The sequence below is a fragment of the Scyliorhinus torazame genome, chromosome 1 (assembly GCF_047496885.1).
Source record: "Scyliorhinus torazame isolate Kashiwa2021f chromosome 1, sScyTor2.1, whole genome shotgun sequence".
In the NCBI taxonomy this organism is placed as follows: Eukaryota; Metazoa; Chordata; class Chondrichthyes; order Carcharhiniformes; family Scyliorhinidae; genus Scyliorhinus; species Scyliorhinus torazame.
Window position 1 is genome coordinate 400,896,399 of NC_092707.1, and position 13,219 is coordinate 400,909,617.

A 13,219-nucleotide genomic window follows, 5' to 3' on the forward strand; every position below is an offset into this window, starting at 1 on the left:
CAGTGAGTCAGTGTCAGTGAGGGAGTGTCAGTGAGGGAGTGTCAGTGAGTCAGTGTCAGTGAGTCAGTGTCAGTGAGGGAGTGTCAGTGAGTCAGTGTCAGTGAGGGAGTGTCAGTGAGTCAGTGTCAGTGAGTCAGTGTCAGTGAGTCAGTGTCAGTGAGGGAGTGTCAGTGAGTCAGTGTCAGTGAGGGAGTGTCAGTGAGGGAGTGTCAGTGAGGGAGTGTCAGTGAGGGAGTGTCAGTGAGTCAGTGTCAGTGAGTCAGTGTCAGTGAGTCAGTGTCAGTGAGTCAGTGAGGGAGTGTCAGTGAGGGAGTGTCAGTGAGTCAGTGTCAGTGAGTCAGTGTCAGTGAGTCAGTGTCAGTGAGCGAGTGTCAGTGAGTCAGTGTCAGTGAGGGAGTGTCAGTGAGTCAGTGTCAGTGAGTCAGTGTCAGTGAGTCAGTGTCAGTGAGTCAGTGTCAGTGAGTCAGTGAGGGAGTGTCAGTGAGGGAGTGTCAGTGAGGGAGTGTCAGTGAGTCAGTGTCAGTGAGTCAGTGTCAGTGAGTCAGTGTCAGTGAGGGAGTGTCAGTGAGTCAGTGTCAGTGAGGGAGTGTCAGTGAGTCAGTGTCAGTGAGGGAGTGTCAGTGAGTGAGTGAGTAGTGTCAGTGAGGGAGTGTCAGTGAGGGGAGTGTCAGTGAGTCAGTGTCAGTGAGTCAGTGTCAGTGAGTCAGTGTCAGTGAGTCAGTGTCAGTGAGTCAGTGTCAGTGAGTCAGTGTCAGTGAGTCAGTGTCAGTGAGGGAGTGTCAGTGAGTCAGTGTCAGTGAGTCAGTGTCAGTGAGTCAGTGTCAGTGAGTCAGTGTCAGTGAGGGAGTGTCAGTGAGTCAGTGTCAGTGAGGGAGTGTCAGTGAGGGAGTGTCAGTGAGTCAGTGTCAGTGAGTCAGTGTCAGTGAGTCAGTGTCAGTGAGTCAGTGTCAGTGAGGGAGTGTCAGTGAGTCAGTGTCAGTGAGTCAGTGTCAGTGAGGGAGTGTCAGTGAATCAGTGTCAGTGAGGGAGTGTCAGTGAGGGAGTGTCAGTGAGTCAGTGTCAGTGAGGGAGAGTCAGTGAGGGAGTGTCAGTGAGTCAGTGTCAGTGAGTCAGTGTCAGTGAGGGAGTGTCAGTGAGGGAGTGTCAGTGAGGGAGTGTCAGTGAGTCAGTGTCAGTGAGGGAGTGTCAGTGAGGGGAGTGTCAGTGAGTCAGTGTCAGTGAGGGAGTGTCAGTGAGGGAGTGTCAGTGAGGGAGTGTCAGTGAGTCAGTGTCAGTGAGTCAGTGTCAGTGAGTCAGTGTCAGTGAGTCAGTGTCAGTGAGGGAGTGTCAGTGAGTCAGTGTCAGTGAGTCAGTGTCAGTGAGTCAGTGTCAGTGAGGGAGTGTCAGTGAGTCAGTGTCAGTGAGTCAGTGTCAGTGAGTCAGTGTCAGTGAGGGAGTGTCAGTGAGTGAGTGTCAGTGAGGGAGTGTCAGTGAGTCAGTGTCAGTGAGTCAGTGTCAGTGAGTCAGTGTCAGTGAGGGAGTGTCAGTGAGTCAGTGTCAGTGAGTCAGTGTCAGTGAGGGAGTGTCAGTGAGTCAGTGTCAGTGAGTCAGTGTCAGTGAGGGAGTGTCAGTGAGGGAGTGTCAGTGAGTCAGTGTCAGTGAGTCAGTGTCAGTGAGTCAGTGTCAGTGAGTCAGTGTCAGTGAGGGAGTGTCAGTGAGGGAGTGTCAGTGAGGGAGTGTCAGTGAGTCAGTGTCAGTGAGGGAGTGTCAGTGAGTCAGTGTCAGTGAGTCAGTGTCAGTGAGTCAGTGTCAGTGAGGGAGTGTCAGTGAGTCAGTGTCAGTGAGTCAGTGTCAGTGAGTCAGTGTCAGTGAGTCAGTGTCAGTGAGGGAGTGTCAGTGGGTCAGTGTCAGTGGGTCAGTGTCAGTGAGTCAGTGTCAGTGAGTCAGTGTCAGTGGGTCAGTGTCAGTGAGTCAGTGTCAGTGAGTCAGTGTCAGTGAGTCAGTGTCAGTGAGGGAGTGTCAGTGAGTCAGTGTCAGTGAGTCAGTGTCAGTGAGTCAGTGTCAGTGAGTCAGTGTCAGTGAGGGAGTGTCAGTGAGTCAGTGTCAGTGAGTCAGTGTCAGTGAGTCAGTGTCAGTGAGTGAGTGTCAGTGAGGGAGTGTCAGTGAGTCAGTGTCAGTGAGGGAGTGTCAGTGAGTCAGTGTCAGTGAGTCAGTGTCAGTGAGGGAGTGTCAGTGAATCAGTGTCAGTGAGTCAGTGTCAGTGAGTCAGTGAGGGAGTGTCAGTGAGGGAGTGTCAGTGAGGGAGTGTCAGTGAGTCAGTGTCAGTGAGTCAGTGTCAGTGAGCGAGTGTCAGTGAGTCAGTGTCAGTGAGGGAGTGTCAGTGAGGGAGTGTCAGTGAGGGAGTATCAGTGAGTCAGTGTCAGTGAGGGAGTGTCAGTGAGTCAGTGTCAGTGAGGGAGTGTCAGTGAGTGAGTGTCAGTGAGGGAGTGTCAGTGAGTCAGTGTCAGTGAGTCAGTGTCAGTGAGTCAGTGTCAGTGAGTCAGTGTCAGTGAGGTCAGTGTCAGTGAGTGAGTGTCAGTGAGTGAGTGTCAGTGAGTCAGTGTCAGTGAGGGAGTGTCAGTGAGGGAGTGTCAGTGAGTCAGTGTCAGTGAGTGAGTGTCAGTGAGTCAGTGTCAGTGAGTCAGTGTCAGTGAGTGAGTGTCAGTGAGTCAGTGTCAGTGAGTGAGTGTCAGTGAGTCAGTGTCAGTGAGTCAGTGTCAGTGAGTGAGTGTCAGTGAGTGAGTGTCAGTGAGTGAGTGTCAGTGAGGGAGTGTCAGTGAGGTCAGTGTCAGTGAGTCAGTGTCAGTGAGTCAGTGTCAGTGAGTCAGTGTCAGTGAGTCAGTGTCAGTGAGGGAGTGTCAGTGAGTCAGTGTCAGTGAGTCAGTGTCAGTGAGGGAGAGTCAGTGAGGGAGTGTCAGTGAGTCAGTGTCAGTGAGTCAGTGTCAGTGAGTCAGTGTCAGTGAGGGAGTGTCAGTGAGTCAGTGTCAGTGAGGGAGTGTCAGTGAGGGAGTGTCAGTGAGTCAGTGTCAGTGAGTCAGTGTCAGTGAGTCAGTGTCAGTGAGTCAGTGTCAGTGAGAGTGTCAGTGAGTCAGTGTCAGTGAGGGAGTGTCAGTGAGGCAGTGTCAGTGAGGGAGTGTCAGTGAGGAGTGTCAGTGAGGTCAGTGTCAGTGAGTCAGTGTCAGTGAGTCAGTGTCAGTGAGTCAGTGTCAGTGAGGGAGTGTCAGTGAGTCAGTGTCAGTGAGTCAGTGTCAGTGAGTCAGTGTCAGTGAGTCAGTGTCAGTGAGTCAGTGTCAGTGAGGAGTGTCAGTGAGTCAGTGTCAGTGAGGGAGTGTCAGTGAGTCAGTGTCAGTGAGTCAGTGTCAGTGAGGGAGTGTCAGTGAGTCAGTGTCAGTGAGGGAGTGTCAGTGAGTCAGTGTCAGTGAGTCAGTGTCAGTGAGTCAGTGTCAGTGAGGGAGTGTCAGTGAGTCAGTGTCAGTGAGGTAGTGTCAGTGAGTCAGTGTCAGTGAGGTCAGTGTCAGTGAGTCAGTGTCAGTGAGGGAGTGTCAGTGAGTCAGTGTCAGTGAGGGAGTGTCAGTGAGTCAGTGTCAGTGAGGGAGTGTCAGTGAGGAGTGTCAGTGAGTCAGTGTCAGTGAGGGAGTGTCAGTGATCATGTCAGTGAGTCAGTGTCAGTGAGGGAGTGTCAGTGAGTCAGTGTCAGTGAGTCAGTGTCAGTGAGTCAGTGTCAGTGAGTCAGTGTCAGTGAGTCAGTGTCAGTGAGGGAGTGTCAGTGAGGAGTGTCAGTGAGGGAGTGTCAGTGAGTCAGTGTCAGTGAGGGAGTGTCAGTGAGTCAGTGTCAGTGAGTCAGTGTCAGTGAGTCAGTGTCAGTGAGTCAGTGTCAGTGAGGGAGTGTCAGTGAGTCAGTGTCAGTGAGGGAGTGTCAGTGAGTCAGTGTCAGTGAGGGAGGTGTCAGTGAATCAGTGTCAGTGAGTCAGTGTCAGTGAGTCAGTGTCAGTGAGGGAGTGTCAGTGAGTCAGTGTCAGTGAGTCAGTGTCAGTGAGGGAGTGTCAGTGAGTCAGTGTCAGTGAGGGAGTGTCAGTGAGTCAGTGTCAGTGAGTCAGTGTCAGTGAGTCAGTGTCAGTGAGTCAGTGTCAGTGAGGGAGTGTCAGTGAGGGAGTGTCAGTGAGTCAGTGTCAGTGAGTGAGTGTCAGTGAGTCAGTGTCAGTGAGGAGTGTCAGTGAGGGAGTGTCAGTGAGGGAGTGTCAGTGAGGGAGTGTCAGTGAGGGAGTGTCAGTGAGTCAGTGTCAGTGAGGGAGTGTCAGTGAGTCAGTGTCAGTGAGTCAGTGTCAGTGAGTCAGTGAGGAGTGTCAGTGAGGGAGTGTCAGTGAGGAGTGTCAGTGAGTCAGTGTCAGTGAGTCAGTGTCAGTGAGGGAGTGTCAGTGAGTCAGTGTCAGTGAGGTCAGTGTCAGTGAGGGAGTGTCAGTGAGGGAGTGTCAGTGAGGGAGTGTCAGTGAGGGAGTGTCAGTGAGTCAGTGTCAGTGAGTCAGTGTCAGTGAGTCAGTGTCAGTGAGTCAGTGTCAGTGAGGGAGTGTCAGTGAGGGAGTGTCAGTGAGTCAGTGTCAGTGAGGGAGTGTCAGTGAGGGAGTGTCAGTGAGGGAGTGTCAGTGAGTCAGTGTCAGTGAGTCAGTGTCAGTGAGGGAGTGTCAGTGAGTCAGTGTCAGTGAGTCAGTGTCAGTGAGTCAGTGTCAGTGAGTCAGTGTCAGTGAGGGAGTGTCAGTGAGTCAGTGTCAGTGAGTCAGTGTCAGTGAGGGAGTGTCAGTGAGGGAGTGTCAGTGAGTCAGTGTCAGTGAGCAGTGTCAGTGACCGAGTGTCAGTGAGTCAGTGTCAGTGAGGGAGTGTCAGTGAGTCAGTGTCAGTGAGGGAGTGTCAGTGAATCAGTGTCAGTGAGTCAGTGTCAGTGAGTCAGTGTCAGTGAGGGAGTGTCAGTGAGTCAGTGTCAGTGAGGGAGTGTCAGTGAGTCAGTGTCAGTGAGGGAGTGTCAGTGAGTCAGTGTCAGTGAGGGAGTGTCAGTGAATCAGTGTCAGTGAGTCAGTGTCAGTGAGTCAGTGTCAGTGAGGGAGTGTCAGTGAGGGAGTGTCAGTGAGGGAGTGTCAGTGAGTCAGTGTCAGTGAGGGAGTGTCAGTGAGGGAGTGTCAGTGAGTCAGTGTCAGTGAGGGAGTGTCAGTGAGTCAGTGTCAGTGAGTCAGTGTCAGTGAGTCAGTGTCAGTGAGGGAGTGTCAGTGAGGGAGTGTCAGTGAGTCAGTGTCAGTGAGGGAGTGTCAGTGAGGAGTGTCAGTGAGTCAGTGTCAGTGAGGGAGTGTCAGTGAGGGAGTGTCAGTGAGGGAGTGTCAGTGAGGGAGTGTCAGTGAGTCAGTGTCAGTGAGGGAGTGTCAGTGAATCAGTGTCAGTGAGTCAGTGTCAGTGAGTCAGTGAGGGAGTGTCAGTGAGGGAGTGTCAGTGAGGGAGTGTCAGTGAGTCTGTGTCAGTGAGTCAGTGTCAGTGAGGGAGTGTCAGTGAGTCAGTGTCAGTGAGGGAGTGTCAGTGAGGGAGTGTCAGTGAGGAGTGTCAGTGAGGGAGTGTCAGTGAGTCAGTGTCAGTGAGGGAGTGTCAGTGAGGGAGTGTCAGTGAGGGAGTGTCAGTGAGGGAGTGTCAGTGAGTCAGTGTCAGTGAGTCAGTGTCAGTGAGGGAGTGTCAGTGAGGGAGTGTCAGTGAGTCAGTGTCAGTGAGGCAGTGTCAGTGAGGGAGTGTCAGTGAGGAGTGTCAGTGAGGGAGTGTCAGTGAGGGAGTGTCAGTGAGTCAGTGTCAGTGAGTCAGTGTCAGTGAGGAGTGTCAGTGAGTGAGTGTCAGTGAGGGAGTGTCAGTGAGTGAGTGTCAGTGAGTCAGTGTCAGTGAGGTCAGTGTCAGTGAGCGAGTGTCAGTGAGCGAGTGTCAGTGAGTCAGTGTCAGTGAGGGAGTGTCAGTGAGTGAGTGTCAGTGAGGGAGTGTCAGTGAGGTCAGTGTCAGTGAGTCAGTGTCAGTGAGGGAGTGTCAGTGAGGGAGTGTCAGTGAGTCAGTGTCAGTGAGTCAGTGTCAGTGAGGGAGTGTCAGTGAGTCAGTGTCAGTGAGGAGTGTCAGTGAGTCAGTGTCAGTGAGTCAGTGTCAGTGAGGTAGTGTCAGTGAGGGAGTGTCAGTGAGTGAGTGTCAGTGAGTCAGTGTCAGTGAGTCAGTGTCAGTGAGGGAGTGTCAGTGAGGGAGTGTCAGTGAGTCAGTGTCAGTGAGTCAGTGTCAGTGAGGGACTGTCAGTGAGGGAGTGTCAGTGAGTCAGTGTCAGTGAGTCAGTGTCAGTGAAGGGAGTGTCAGTGAGTCAGTGTCAGTGAGTCAGTGTCAGTGAGTCAGTGTCAGTGAGGGAGTGTCAGTGAGTCAGTGTCAGTGAGTCAGTGTCAGTGAGTCAGTGTCAGTGAGTCAGTGTCAGTGAGTCAGTGTCAGTGAGCGAGTGTCAGTGACCGAGTGTCAGTGAGTCAGTGTCAGTGAGGAGTGTCAGTGAGGGAGTGTCAGTGAGTCAGTGTCAGTGAGTCAGTGTCAGTAAGGGAGTGTCAGTAAGGAGTGTCAGTGAGTCAGTGTCAGTGAGGGAGTGTCAGTGAGTCAGTGTCAGTGAGTCAGTGTCAGTGAGTGAGTGTCAGTGAGGGAGTGTCAGTGAGTCAGTGTCAGTGAGGGAGTGTCAGTGAGGGAGTGTCAGTGAGTCAGTGTCAGTGAGTGAGTGTCAGTGAGGGAGTGTCAGTGAGGGAGTGTCAGTGAGTCAGTGTCAGTGAGGGAGTGTCAGTGACCGAGTGTCAGTGAGTCAGTGTCAGTGAGTCAGTGTCAGTGAGGGAGTGTCAGTGAGTGAGTGTCAGTGAGGGAGTGTCAGTGAGTCAGTGTCAGTGAGGCAGTGTCAGTGAGTCAGTGTCAGTGAGTCAGTGTCAGTGAGGGAGTGTCAGTGAGTGAGTGTCAGTGAGGGAGTGTCAGTGAGTCAGTGTCAGTGAGTCAGTGTCAGTGAGTCAGTGTCAGTGAGGGAGTGTCAGTGAGTCAGTGTCAGTGAGTCAGTGTCAGTGAGTCAGTGTCAGTGAGTCAGTGTCAGTGAGTCAGTGTCAGTGAGCGAGTGTCAGTGACCGAGTGTCAGTGAGTCAGTGTCAGTGAGGAGTGTCAGTGAGTGAGTGTCAGTGAGGGAGTGTCAGTGAGTCAGTGTCAGTGAGTCAGTGTCAGTGAGTCAGTGTCAGTGAGTCAGTGTCAGTGAGGGAGTGTCAGTGAGGGAGTGTCAGTGAGTCAGTGTCAGTGAGTCAGTGTCAGTGAGTCAGTGTCAGTAAGGGAGTGTCAGTGAGTCAGTGTCAGTGAGGGAGTGTCAGTGAGTCAGTGTCAGTGAGTCAGTGTCAGTGAGTCAGTGTCAGTGAGGGAGTGTCAGTGAGTCAGTGTCAGTGAGTCAGTGTCAGTGAGTCAGTGTCAGTGAGTCAGTGTCAGTGAGGGAGTGTCAGTGAGTCAGTGTCAGTGAGTCAGTGTCAGTGAGTCAGTGTCAGTGAGTCAGTGTCCGAGTGTCAGTGAGTCAGTGTCAGTGAGGGAGTGTCAGTGAGTGAGTGTCAGTGAGGGAGTGTCAGTGAGTCAGTGTCAGTGAGTCAGTGTCAGTGAGGGAGTGTCAGTGAGGGAGTGTCAGTGAGTCAGTGTCAGTGAGTCAGTGTCACTGAGTCAGTGTCAGTGAGGTCAGTGTCAGTAGAGGGCAGTGTCAGTAAGGGAGTGTCAGTGAGTCAGTGTCAGTGAGGGAGTGTCAGTGAGTCAGGTGTCAGTGAGGAGTGTCAGTGAGGGAGTGTCAGTGAGTCAGTGTCAGTGAGTCAGTGTCAGTGAGGGAGTGTCAGTGGAGGAGTGTCAGTGAGGGAGTGTCAGTGAGTCAGTGTCAGTGAGTGAGTGTCAGTGAGGGAGTGTCAGTGAGGGAGTGTCAGTGAGTCAGTGTCAGTGAGTCAGTGTCAGTGAGGGAGTGTCAGTGAGTCAGTGTCAGTGAGTGAGTGTCAGTGAGTGAGTGTCAGTGAGGGAGTGTCAGTGAGGCAGTGTCAGTGAGGGCAGTGTCAGTGAGTCAGTGTCAGTGAGTCAGTGTCAGTGAGTGAGTGTCAGTGAGTGCAGTGTCAGTGAGGGAGTGTCAGTGAGTCAGTGTCAGTGGGAGTGTCAGTGAGTCAGTGTCAGTGAGGGAGTGTCAGTGAGTCAGTGTCAGTGAGTCAGTGTCAGTGAGCGAGTGTCAGTGACGAGTGTCAGTGAGTCAGTGTCAGTGAGGAGTGTCAGTGAGTGAGTGTCAGTGAGGGAGTGTCAGTGAGTCAGTGTCAGTGAGTCAGTGTCAGTGAGGAAGTGTCAGTGAGGGAGTGTCAGTGAGTCAGTGTCAGTGAGGGAGTGTCAGTGAGGGCAGTGTCAGTGAGTCAGTGTCAGTGAGTCGAGTGTCAGTGAGGGAGTGTCAGTGAGTCAGTGTCAGTGAGTCAGTGTCAGTGAGTCAGTGTCAGTGAGGGAGTGTCAGTGAGGGAGTGTCAGTGAGTCAGTGTCAGTGAGGGAGTGTCAGTGAGTCAGTGTCAGTGAGTCAGTGTCAGTGAGTCAGTGTCAGTGAGGGAGTGTCAGTGAGTCAGTGTCAGTGAGTCAGTGTCAGTGAGTCAGTGTCAGTGAGGGAGTGTCAGTGAGTCAGTGTCAGTGAGTCAGAGTCAGTGAGTCAGTGTCAGTGAGGGAGTGTCAGTGAGGGAGTGTCAGTGAGTCAGTGTCAGTGAGTCAGTGTCAGTGAGTCAGTGTCAGTGAGTCAGTGTCAGTGAGGGAGTGTCAGTGAGTCAGTGTCAGTGAGTCAGTGTCAGTGAGGCAGTGTCAGTGAGGGAGTGTCAGTGAGGGAGTGTCAGTGAGTCAGTGTCAGTGAGTCAGTGTCAGTGAGTCAGTGTCAGTGAGGTCAGTGTCAGTGAGTCAGTGTCAGTGAGTCAGTGTCAGTGAGGAGTGTCAGTGAGTCAGTGTCAGTGAGGGAGAGTCAGTGAGGAGTGTCAGTGAGTGAGTGTCAGTGAGGGAGTGTCAGTGAGTCAGTGTCAGTGAGTCAGTGTCAGTGAGTCAGTGTCAGTGAGGGAGTGTCAGTGAGTGAGTGTCAGTGAGGGAGTGTCAGTGAGGGAGTGTCAGTGAGGGAGTGTCAGTGAGTCAGTGTCAGTGAGTCAGTGTCAGTGAGGCAGTGTCAGTGAGTCAGTGTCAGTGAGGAGTGTCAGTGAGTGAGTGTCAGTGAGGGAGTGTCAGTGAGGGAGTGTCAGTGAGTCAGTGTCAGTGAGTCAGTGTCAGTGAGTCAGTGTCAGTGAGTGAGTGTCAGTGAGGGAGTGTCAGTGAGTCAGTGTCAGTGAGTCAGTGTCAGTGAGTCAGTGTCAGTGAGGGAGTGTCAGTGAGTCAGTGTCAGTGAGGGAGTGTCAGTGAGTCAGTGTCAGTGAGTCAGTGTCAGTGAGGGAGTGTCAGTGAGGGAGTGTCAGTGAGTCAGTGTCAGTGAGGGAGTGTCAGTGAGTCAGTGTCAGTGAGGGAGTGTCAGTGAGTCAGTGTCAGTGAGTCAGTGTCAGTGAGGGAGTGTCAGTGAGGGAGTGTCAGTGAGTCAGTGTCAGTGAGGAGTGTCAGTGAGGTCAGTGTCAGTGAGTCAGTGTCAGTGAGGGAGTGTCAGTGAGGGAGTGTCAGTGAGTCAGTGTCAGTGAGGAGTGTCAGTGAGTCAGTGTCAGTGAGGCAGTGTCAGTGAGTCAGTGTCAGTGAGTCAGTGTCAGTGAGGGAGTGTCAGTGAGGGAGTGTCAGTGAATCAGTGTCAGTGAGGGAGTGTCAGTGAGTCAGTGTCAGTGAGTCAGTGTCAGTGAGGAGTGTCAGTGAGGGAGTGTCAGTGAGTCAGTGTCAGTGAGGGAGTGTCAGTGAGTCAGTGTCAGTGAGGGAGTGTCAGTGAGTCAGTGTCAGTGAGTCAGTGTCAGTGAGCGAGTGTCAGTGACCGAGTGTCAGTGAGTCAGTGTCAGTGAGGGAGTGTCAGTGAGTGAGTGTCAGTGAGGGAGTGTCAGTGAGTCAGTGTCAGTGAGTCAGTGTCAGTGAGGAGTGTCAGTGAGGGAGTGTCAGTGAGTCAGTGTCAGTGAGTCAGTGTCAGTGAGGGAGTGTCAGTGAGGAGTGTCAGTGAGTCAGTGTCAGTGAGTCAGTGTCAGTGAGGGAGTGTCAGTGAGTCAGTGTCAGTGAGTCAGTGTCAGTGAGTCAGTGTCAGTGAGGGAGTGTCAGTGAGGGAGAGTCAGTGAGTCAGTGTCAGTGAGGGAGTGTCAGTGAGGGAGTGTCAGTGAGTCAGTGTCAGTGAGGTCAGTGTCAGTGAGGAGTGTCAGTGAGGAGTGTCAGTGAGTCAGTGTCAGTGAGTCAGTGTCAGTGAGGGAGTGTCAGTGAGTCAGTGTCAGTGATCAGAGTCAGTGAGTCAGTGTCAGTGAGGGAGTGTCAGTGAGGGAGTGTCAGTGAGTCAGTGTCAGTGAGTCAGTGTCAGTGAGTCAGTGTCAGTGAGTCAGTGTCAGTGAGGGAGTGTCAGTGAGTCAGTGTCAGTGAGTCAGTGTCAGTGAGTCAGTGTCAGTGAGGGAGTGTCAGTGAGGAGAGTCAGTGAGTCAGTGTCAGTGAGTCAGTGTCAGTGAGGGAGTGTCAGTGAGTGAGTGTCAGTGAGGGAGTGTCAGTGAGTCAGTGTCAGTGAGTCAGTGTCAGTGAGTCAGTGTCAGTGAGGGAGTGTCAGTGAGTCAGTGTCAGTGAGTGAGTGTCAGTGAGTCAGTGTCAGTGAGTCAGTGTCAGTGAGGGCAGTGTCAGTGAGTCAGTGTCAGTGAGTCAGTGTCAGTGAGGGAGTGTCAGTGAGGAGTGTCAGTGAGTCAGTGTCAGTGAGGCAGTGTCAGTGAGTCAGTGTCAGTGAGGGAGTGTCAGGAGTCAGTGTCAGTGAGTCAGTGTCAGTGAGGGAGTGTCAGTGAGTCAGTGTCAGTGAGGAGTGTCAGTGAGGGAGTGTCAGTGAGTCAGTGTCAGTGAGGCAGTGTCAGTGAGTCAGTGTCAGTGAGTCAGTGTCAGTGAGGGAGTGTCAGTGAGTCAGTGTCAGTGAGTCAGTGTCAGTGAGGAGTGTCAGTGGGAGTGTCAGTGAGTCAGTGTCAGTGAGTCAGTGTCAGTGAGGAGTGTCAGTGAGTCAGTGTCAGTGAGTCAGTGTCAGTGAGGTCAGTGTCAGTGAGGGAGTGTCAGTGAGGAGTGTCAGTGAGGGAGTGTCAGTGAGTCAGTGTCAGTGAGGGAGTGTCAGTGAGTCAGTGTCAGTGAGGGAGTGTCAGTGAGGGAGTGTCAGTGAGTCAGTGTCAGTGAGTCAGTGTCAGTGAGGGAGTGTCAGTGAGTCGAGTGTCAGTGAGGGAGTGTCAGTGAGGGAGTGTCAGTGAGTCAGTGTCAGTGAGTCAGTGTCAGTGAGGGAGTGTCAGTGAGGCAGTGTCAGTGAGTCAGTGTCAGTGAGTCAGTGTCAGTGAGGGAGTGTCAGTGAGTCAGTGTCAGTGAGGGAGTGTCAGTGAGGGAGTGTCAGTGAGGAGTGTCAGTGAGTCAGTGTCAGTGAGTCAGTGTCAGTGAGTCAGTGTCAGTGAGGGAGTGTCAGTGAGGCAGTGTCAGTGAGTCAGTGTCAGTGAGTAGTGTCAGTGAGTCAGTGTCAGTGAGGGAGTGTCAGTGAGTCAGTGTCAGTGAGTCAGTGTCAGTGAGTCGAGTGTCAGTGAGTCAGTGTCAGTGAGTGTCAGTGAGTGAGTGTCAGTGAGTCAGTGTCAGTGAGTCAGTGTCAGTGAGTCAGTGTCAGTGAGTCAGTGTCAGTGAGGGAGTGTCAGTGAGTCAGTGTCAGTTGAGTCAGTGTCAGTAAGTCAGTGTCAGTGAGGGAGTGTCAGTGAGTCAGAGTCAGTGAGGGCAGTGTCAGTGAGTGAGTGTCAGTGAGGGAGTGTCAGTGAGTCAGTGTCAGTGAGGGAGTGTCAGTGAGGGAGTGTCAGTGAGTCAGTGTCAGTGAGTAGTGTCAGTGAGGGAGTGTCAGTGAGTCAGTGTCTGTAAGGGAGTGTCAGTGAGTCAGTGTCAGTGAGTCAGTGTCAGTGAGTCAGTGTCAGTGAGTCAGTGTCAGTGGAGTCAGTGTCAGTGAGGAGTGTCAGTGAGTCAGTGTCAGTGAGTCAGTGTCAGTGAGGGAGTGTCAGTGAGTCAGTGTCAGTGAGGGAGTGTCAGTGAGTCAGTGTCAGTGAGTCAGTGTCAGTAAGTCAGTGTCAGTGAGGGAGTGTCAGTGAGTCAGGTCAGTGAGGAGTGTCAGTGAGTGAGTGTCAGTGAGGGAGTGTCAGTGAGTCAGTGTCAGTGAGGGAGTGTCAGTGAGGGAGTGTCAGTGAGTCAGTGTCAGTGAGTCAGTGTCAGTGAGGTCAGTGTCAGTGAGTCAGTGTCAGTGAGGGAGTGTCAGTGAGTCAGTGTCAGTGAGTCAGTGTCAGTGAGGGAGTGTCAGTGAGTCAGTGTCAGTGAGGTCGAGGTGTCAGTGAGTCAGTGTCAGTGAGTCAGTGTCAGTGAGGGAGTGTCAGTGAGTCAGTGTCAGTGAGTCAGTGTCAGTGAGTCAGTGTCAGTGAGTCAGTGTCAGTGAGTCAGTGTCAGTGAGGGAGTGTCAGTGAGTCAGTGTCAGTGAGGCAGTGTCAGTGAGTCAGTGTCAGTGAGGTCAGTGAGTCAGTGTCAGTGAGGGAGTGTCAGTGAGTCAGTGTCAGTGAGTCAGTGTCAGTGAGTGAGTGTCAGTGAGGGAGTGTCAGTGAGTCAGTGTCAGTGAGTCAGTGTCAGTGAGTCAGTGTCAGTGAGTCAGTGTCAGTGAGGGAGTGTCAGTGAGTCAGTGTCAGTGAGTCAGTGTCAGTGAGGGTCAGTGTCAGTGAGGGAGTGTCAGTGAGTCAGTGTCAGTGAGGAGTGTCAGTGAGTCAGTGTCAGTGAGTCAGTGTCAGTGAGTCAGTGTCAGTGAGGGGTCAGTGGTCAGTGAGTGAGTGTGTCAGTGAGTCAGTGTCAGTGAGTCAGTGTCAGTGAGGGAGTGTCAGTGAGTCAGTGTCAGTGAGGGAGTGTCAGTGAGTCAGTGTCAGTGAGTCAGTGTCAGTGAGTCAGTGTCAGTGAGTGAGTGTCAGTGAGTGAGTGTCAGTGAGTCAGTGTCAGTGAGTCAGTGTCAGTGAGGGGCAGTGTCAGTGAGTCAGTGTCAGTGAGG

At 52.7% G+C, this 13,219-nt stretch overlaps 1 protein-coding gene across 8 annotated transcripts in view; it reads right to left on the bottom strand.

Annotated features, from left to right (window-relative positions):
- The window catches only part of hivep2a (HIVEP zinc finger 2a), a 342,236-nt gene that overhangs the window by 21,697 nt on the left and 307,320 nt on the right, over positions 1 to 13,219 (bottom strand). The gene's annotated exons all lie outside the window — the stretch shown is intronic.